This window comes from Octopus sinensis, linkage group LG10 (assembly GCF_006345805.1).
Source record: "Octopus sinensis linkage group LG10, ASM634580v1, whole genome shotgun sequence".
NCBI classification, from domain to species: domain Eukaryota; kingdom Metazoa; phylum Mollusca; class Cephalopoda; order Octopoda; family Octopodidae; genus Octopus; species Octopus sinensis.
The window spans coordinates 100,527,116-100,535,166 of record NC_043006.1 but is presented as its reverse complement, the minus strand read 5'-3'; positions in this window follow the sequence as shown (position 1 = coordinate 100,535,166).

The window sequence follows — 8,051 nt, the reverse complement described above, 5'->3', positions numbered from 1 at the left end:
TTGTTTAAGTTTAGTGAAGGTACTTGTGATTAAAAATGATTACAAATATATATCTATATATTCTTTACTTTTTGAGTCTGGAAAAGGAGCCTTGCTCACGACTTTTGTAAGGTCACCGAGATCAGCAGGACCATTTAAACTTTTGTAAATGAACATCTGCTGGAAATACATGAGGAGGGATAAAAGTCGAGAAGTTTGATGTTGTTGGTAGGAAGGTAAGATTATAGTGGTTAGTGCGAGGTTGATGAGGTTGGCTCGAACAAGAATAGCGAAGGGAGGAAAATGAGTATTTCTGAGTAGTTCAGTAGAGGAGTCACGAAACCAGCCAGTTTTGAGGAGCAGAGGCTACAACTCTTGCCATAGAAAATCCAGAAAGAGAAGGTAGCACACACGTGGCCCAGAGTTAGGATTGCGTCCCTTTCGGATTAAGCTGTGTTTCTAGTAGTAACACTGTCCAAGATATGGGAGTCCTCTGTGGGCCTCGCTTATACCACGTAGAGTGCTAGCAGCTGTTAGTGCCTGAAATATTTCCCCATAGGAGAAAAGGGACAACTTTTGAGATACGACTCTATCTATTATAAAGACTGACATTCACAAGGAGAAATCCTTAGTATTAGTTAGGTACAGAATGTGAAGTAACTGAGTACCCGTCATATTTAGGAGGGGTTATTGTAATTGTGCCTTCTTAACATGAATTGTATTTGAGATTTTTGCTGTTTAGAGAGCAATTTGCGTCTGGCCTATATCAAACATATATTGTGCTGTGCATTCATAATTAATATTGCAGGTAAAAATATACTCTCTACTCTCTTTACTCTTTTACTTGTTTCAGTCATTTGATTGTGGCCATGCTAGAGCACCGCTTTTAGTCGAGCAAATCGACCCCAGAACTTATTCTTTATAAGCCTAGTACTTATTCTATCGGTCTCTTTTGCCGAACGTTACGGGTAAGTAAACACACCAGCATCGGTTGTCAAACGATGTCGGGAGGGGGGGGACAAACACAGACATACAAATGTATACACACACGCACACACACACACACACACACACACACACACACACACACACACACACACACACACACACACACACACACATATATATATATATACATATATAAGACGGGCTTCTTTCAGTTTCGGTTTACCAAATCCACTCACATGGCTTTGGTCTGCCCGAGGCTTTAGTAGAAGACACTTGGCCAGGGTGCCACGCAGTGGGACTGAACCCAGAACCATGTGGTTGGTAAGCAAGCTACTTACCACACAACCACTCCTACGTCTTATCTTTTTTATAAACCATTTAGAATATAATCACAGGTATCTAAAGGTTTAAGTCAATATATAAATAATATGTCAAAACATATTTTGATGGAAAGTGAATTCGCAATTTCAAAGTATACAACTTTGCAGCTAAGAGATAATTAGTAGCGTTAGGAAGTATAGTTAATGCAAAAGAAATATCGTTGACTTTTGAGTTAGAGAAATATGATTCTATATTGAAATGCTTACACGTTGTCTCAGTATTTAGTTATCAAAATCGATACTAAAGCACTGAAAGTGTTGCTCGTATGCCAACATACCTCCGGTTTACAATACTGGATTTGATTATTACTGAGAATCATTAAGAAGTGAACAGTAACAGCTGTTTGAGTAACCTTCAGTTACCATTTGAAATGACGCTGTAATTGTCTATCAAATATATGTTATTTAATAAACGCACTGCTTACCCTTTTCATGCTAGAAGCAACTAGTTGCTCCCTGCATTTTCTTTAGATAAAAATAACTTGAAAACTTTGATGACATTTCAAGTCAATATCAACCGAAAAGCCAACATTCTTAGATTGGAAATTTTATAACTTCAAATATATTTTCTTTTCCATAGAGTGTGTCTTCCCTTATAAAATGTAACTTATAGATGACAGAATGTAGAAATAGAATAGTTATATATCGTAGCCATTATAAAGCTGCCAGCAGTTGTGGACTTCAAAATCAATTGCACACGGTTCTCAAAAGCAGTATTATTTAAGTCTACGGGAAGGGATTTCATGACAGTTGGCAACTATCTGTGTTACTGAATTACAATACGTAAAATAGAATCTTGCGATACACTACCCTATCAATGAACGTTATCACTTTTAAGTTAGTGGCGTAAAGGACAAGATTTGACAAACCAAAAATTTCTACTACATTAACTACTTGTTTATATTGTGAGCAATTTGTTTTGTTTTCTGAAATGTCCTGCTGAATAGTTATATATTATACGAATTCTTGCAACGTTGTCGACATATTCTGCCTCATTTGATGTGATGTACGAACGGATTCTAAGCAACAGGTATGCTGAGTGTACCTGTGTGTAACTGTAAAATTTTATTTTCCATACGAATTAGGTAAATTTGTTTACCTCTTTCTTTCTTAGCAGCAGTATTCTTATATTTCATTATTGAAATTGTGATTCCAAGACATTAATATCCATTTTTGTGGATAAACTTAAGAGTTCCTTTAAAACTAAAGATCAATGACCGTTCTTCCGAATAGTCAAATTGACCTTCGATTATCAATGATTCAATCACTTGGTGTTGTTTTTAACCTAAACAATTCTTATCAAGTAAACGTACAATCTAACGATTTCATGTCCTGACTATCTCGTCCTTCTGTTCTGCTAAAATATGTTCTCATACAACATTATCTAATGTAGGGGTGTGGGGCGGAATTGAGCCGGCACCCAAATATAACCTGGCCCTCGATTCTATTTTATTCAAGCACTGGTTTCTCAAGAACAAAGTATTCGTATGGGCGATTTCTATCGCTATGAACGTTCTAAAACTTTTTACATAATATCCTTATTTCTCTCCTTTTTTTCTCTCCTTGTTTTCTGTGTCCCTTTCTGTAGAAGGGCGTAGGCAGGAAACGTAAAATATTTTTTCTATTCCTGAGCGTTATACTAATACATCTGTTTGTTTTGTACACCACCTGTCTTCGTCTTTTGTTTATTTCGTAAATTCTCCCTATATATATATATATATATATATATAGTGTAGATGATTTTCTTACGCATATCTAGGTATGCAAACTTATCAAACGTCTCAAATTACACCATTCCCTTTTTGTTATAACGTAGTGATGATATATATTGAATACTTAATCCGTTTATTTTCGCGTAAAACATGATGTGGTTTTGAGAATAATTTTTCATGAATAATATTTCAATCTGAGTTCCATAGCCAAACCTGTTCCACACTTCATTATCAATTAGATACATTAATATCCATTTTATAATGGACACGTGAGTAGAAGGAAATTTGGCTATCACTATTCCAAGATAGTGAAACATACCGTTTCATTATCTTAGAACTGAGGGTATTAAAGGTAACTAACTTAAATTAAATGCTCCAATGTATTTACATTTGCATCTTTCAACAAAATGAAAATCGTGCAGTTATCAATTTTTTGTCTCTCCCGGGTGTTTAAGAAATATGCTGCAGGCTATTTAGTCGGTCATAGCTTATTTACAGAACTTGCTGTAATTGTTGTTCCACAAATTCTTCATTACATAATGGACGATATTTTTTTGTTGGAAAATACATTAGTTTTAAAGTCAACCAAGCTGAATGTTCTTTCTATATAACAATAGTAGAATCTAAAATACAGTTACTACCACTCATTTCAGAAGACCTTCGACAATGAAGGAATCTATAGTGTTGAATCTATGTGTTTCCATACAAATCACTTTATATGAATCGTGTGGTTACTATCTATAGACTAGTCTAATTCCACAACATAAAATTGTAATTGGTTGCCACTTGTTGAGACATCATATTCCATTTTGAGAGACATCTGCTGAAGTTTTTTTATGGAGAGTTTCTGATAAAAAATCAATATTTGGTCATACCTGACATATTATATCGCTTTAAGTTTCTAAATATGAAAATAAGAACTAAAAATATTGATTTCTATTGACAATGTATACACATATAAGCAGTCGACTGAAGTGGCCTTTGTACATATCAGTATTTGATTTATCGACCCTAGATAGAATTCCAAATTGAGGAGAGAGGGAGAGAGAGAGAGACAGAGAGTGAGAGGGAGAGAGAAAAAGAAAAAGGATGAAAGAGAAAGAAAGAGAGAAAGTGGGATTAAATTTAATAATGTAACGTATTTAGTCTACGATTCTATCGTCTTTTAAACTCTCTATCCATTAATAAACAACAAAGCCAGGTTTTGTAAAGAAAAACGCGCCATCTTTTATAAAAACACGTAGAAATACAACTTTAAGGCAGTCTCGGAGAGATTCGAACTCTGCGGTAAGGGTTTGAAACTAAATTATAACAAACATTCGTTGAAATATTATTACACCTCAGTTACCTCAGTTATTTCGAAGCGAAGATATTGAGGCTAACTACACAAAGTTGTGAGCAAACACAGAACTGAAAATCAATAGTGTTTGTAGAATTCCCTCAATATGTTTACTAACTTTCATAATAAACTGAACAAATGTATTTACTTTGATTTTTCAATAATGCTTTTTGCTTATTTTCTTAATATCCGTTACAAGCATGTATTGTATAGCATTTTTTTTTTCTTTTGGAGCAGGTGTATTTTTACAGCTGGGTTACCTTACTAATGGCAATCATTCAGCTATGAAGTGATGTTGTACCTGGTTTTCTGCTAGACTTATTGCGGAAAGAGGAGAAATGTTGCCTTAGTTAGAATAACGATGCAATGACTGTGACAGTTTTCACACGCATGAAAGCAAATATTTGCCATACAAAAATAATTGCTTCTAACACAGGAATGAAGTCGAAGACTCTTTTACTTTATTCTATTTTATTTCATTTGAGGAGGTGGGGTGGGGGATGTGTGGAATGGTGACACTGACGGTTTGATTTTCTAACAACTCCAGAAATAATAACTATAACGTGATCTTGCATATTTCATGTTAGAAATATTTGGCTTTACAAAATTTTACATCCAATTTCTATACTTTTATCTTTTTCAATGAATACGCAAATTTCAGATATTTTTTTTTTATTATCTGTTTTGTCTAAGCGAATGATATAAAACTGGCTTACTTTCTGATTCGAAGATGAATGTTCAAGACACACCAAACATATTTCTGTGATTTTACATACAATACGGTAGTGTATTAGTGTTGTAGTTGTTCTTGTTCTTTTTCTTCCTGGTACAGAATGTACCCAAGATACGTGAAGGAATCGGAGGTGGTATAAATTCCCTTAACGCCGTTGTTATTATCGTTGGTGCTCATTTACGAAAGAATAATCTAAATTTATAAATGATCTAAGAACAGTTTGGCGTTGGGGAGCTGGAGAAACGAACAAACTTGTCCAATACTGGAAGAATGTAGCTGAAGAATTACATGCGTAGAATTAGGGCTCAATATTAAAAGGCGTAATAAAACATCCGAGAAATGTTTGCTCATTTCTTTTCTAATTCCTTTATAAACAGGTAAAAAAACAGTGATGAATTTTCAATTTGCATTAAACCAACCATTTCTAAGTATTGAATAAATACAAGGAAGGTATCAATAATAATTATTGCTGCAAGCCATTGTGTGAGGTATAACCAACTCAGCGGGATTTCAAGTGAGAACTCTGGATTTGTAAATATGTAAAGAATTATAGAAATGGACGAAGTACTTCTCTGTGTTTTCTTCCAATTTCCCACCGAAGCCAACACTGTTTTTTTTCCAGTTTGCAAAATATAAACAGAATTATTCCCTCATATTATACTCTACCATCATAAAGAGATATGTTAAAAAACATTATAGTGAATGCTAAACGGTATTTCGTCATAGAAATATTACTCACTTGAGGTTAAATAATAAAAATAATTTATCACTGTATATTAAGTAAGTTATATATTTCCGAAGCATATTAATCGAAAATTATTTCTTTGATTACATTTTATTTCGGGAGTTCAAATATACCAAATATATACATGCACCTTCATTGTATTTATAGATCTTTTGTCGATAATTCTTAATTTTTTGTTTCGGTTACCAATTTATACTCAACTTCCTTTAAGTCGTTGACCATAACATATGATGCAAGCGTGCATACAATATACCGGAAAAGAAGATATTCTGAATGTTGGCTAAATGGTGTCCTCTAAGAAAATGAAAGTTGTTCTGTGTGCTAACAAAATCCACGAGCGGTGGTCAGTAGATCTTCGCTGGGCTTATAGAGTTGAACTTTGTAAAAACTAATTATCTACAAAGATGTACTTTTGCTTCTTAATTTTGAAAATTGCATTCATTTTTGGAGAACTTAATAACCTGTGAAGATAGAAATGTCTGATAATGTTGGCCAGTCATATCCCTCTATTCAGTGAAACGCCGTTCTGCTCTTCTTGAGGTACTCTTATAGTTTTTGGCTTCGATATGCGCGTAAGGAATATAGCATCTTGTTAATGTTTTAAAATACAAAATATTAAGAGAAAATAATGAAAACTGAAACAAAATAGTTAACGTTTGCTATAAAATATTGCGATGTAGAAAACACCTAACCATAAACTATCGCCCTAAACCTAACTCTATTGTTTTAATTTTCTGTCATCGAATTCTTTTCATTCATGAATGTAAAAATAATATGGCAATCTCCGGTTTCTCGATAATGGAAAGATACGATTAGCTAAAAACACTAGAAATTCTAATTTCTAAAAGTTCTTAATTTCCCCGAAGAATGAGTGTGATTCTGTAAGTAACATGCAAAACTATCCAAATGTAAAGTATTGCACAAGAATCCGGCTTTGTATGTCAAATTGAAAATATTCGGCGACTATAACCTGTAAAGAGGTATTTCCCAGAATACCCTCGCAAACATAACACGATTCATACAAACAACACTATTCACCAGTCTTTCAGAAGGAATCACAATAGAAACGATATCAGAAACAGTAGCAGTAAAGTTGATTATTGAATCTTGTATCGTTATAATGCGGTAGAGTCAAAGGTGCTAATGACAATCATACAGATTGATTGCAGTTATTATTCACTTGTTAATTGGTTTAAATAACAAATGATTTCCTACTCTCATCACAACGCTGAGATATTAACAGCCAAATGAGATAATAATCAAGTATATATTATTCATTCTGAGTAAATGTATTTACCATAAGCATTTACAACTCTGACAAATGAGGAACAACAACAATGAAAATAATAACGGTCTCAAATTTTGGCTCAAGTCCAGTAAATTCAGGGGAGGATTTGAGGCAATTATATCGACTCCAGTGCCCAATCGGTACTTATTTTGTCGACCGCGAACGGTATGTTAAAGGCATACGTAGTAGTAAAGATATGTTAAAGGCATACGTAGTAGTAAAGGCCTACGAAGTAAGGCCATTCTTTCAACAAAATATATTCATTGTCCTAAAAATGGCACAGTGTGGTGCAATCTCTTTCTTTTTATCTTCTAACACGTTATTGCACATTCTACACACATCGTACGGTTTTCCGAACTTCTTTTTCCCAGTTCCTCGGATTTTTTACTATTTTCCTGAACTCTTTTGTGTTCTAGGAATTTGAATTTCTCACACTTTTTTCTTTCATTCAAATGTTAGCATTTGCCATCCTTACTGGGTTTCGTTTATGCACTCGCACACACATAAATAAAACCTTCCACCAGGCTCTCGACATCTCAATGATTCCTTAGCGCCTTTATTCACGCACACATGACGTCACACCTTTATACACATGCTTCCCCGAAGCGTAATACTTCAGTAACTTGCATTCTTCTTCACACATTTATACACCACATCAACGCACAACATTCTACAAAACGCTCTCTTCCAAATCATGCCTCAAAGCATTCACACTTCTTCCTAATAAATTTCTTTCTACGATTCACATTTTCTCGCATCCCTTGCCCATAATACATTTCTTTTTATACACTAAGTGTTCTATATATATATATATATATATATATATATATAAACATAAACATAGTTTTGACTTTAAGAGTCCCTCCTAGCGTGTGGCATTTATGTGTAATAATACCCTCTATACAGTATAAATAAATATATCTAAGT